Here is a 625-nt window from a genome sequence, read left to right as displayed (position 1 = left end):
GCCCGGCTGGGGGGCAGAAATATGATACCTTAAATGGGGGTTGTGGGTCAGAGCTGCACTGCAGGGGTGTGTCCCACTTCAAGTCCACTCCCACCATCCACTGCGTCTTTGCAGGGCACCTTGGCCAGTCCGAAAGTTCAGAGCTGGCAGGGGGGTCGCTAGCTGGGTCGGGTCAGAGCTGGCAGGGGGGTCGTGAGCTGGGCTGGTGGGGAGAAATACCTTACTTGAAATGGGGGTCGTGGGTCAGATCTTCAGGGGTGTGTCCCACTTCAAATCCACTCCCACCGTCCACTGCGTCTGTGCACAGCACCTTGGCCAGTCCCAACGTTTAGAGCTGGCGGTTGGTGTCGTGAGGTGAGTCGGGTCATGGCTGGCGGGGGGGTCGTGAGCTGGGCTGGGGGGAAGCAGTGCGGTACCTGAAGGTGGGGATCGTGGGTCAGAGCTGCAGGGGTGTGTCCCACTTCAAGTCCACTCCCACCGTCCACTGTGTCTGTGTACGGCACCTTGGCCAGTCCCAAAGTTCAGAGCTCGCTGAGGGTGGGGCGTCGAGAGCTGTGTCGGGTCAGAGCTGGCGGGGGGGGGTGTCACAAGCCGGGCCGGGGGGTGCAGTGTGATACCTGAACAT

General features: G+C 62.2%; 1 pseudogene; it reads left to right on the top strand.

The window, feature by feature from the left end:
- LOC102852104 overlaps positions 1 to 625 on the top strand; it is a 70,447-nt pseudogene that overhangs the window by 67,956 nt on the left and 1,866 nt on the right.

The sequence above is a fragment of the Elephantulus edwardii genome, unplaced genomic scaffold, assembly GCF_000299155.1.
Source record: "Elephantulus edwardii isolate Elephantulus edwardi_28Jun2011 unplaced genomic scaffold, EleEdw1.0 scaffold00548, whole genome shotgun sequence".
NCBI lineage: Eukaryota > Metazoa > Chordata > Mammalia > Macroscelidea > Macroscelididae > Elephantulus > Elephantulus edwardii.
This window is presented reverse-complemented; position numbering and strand designations above follow the sequence as displayed.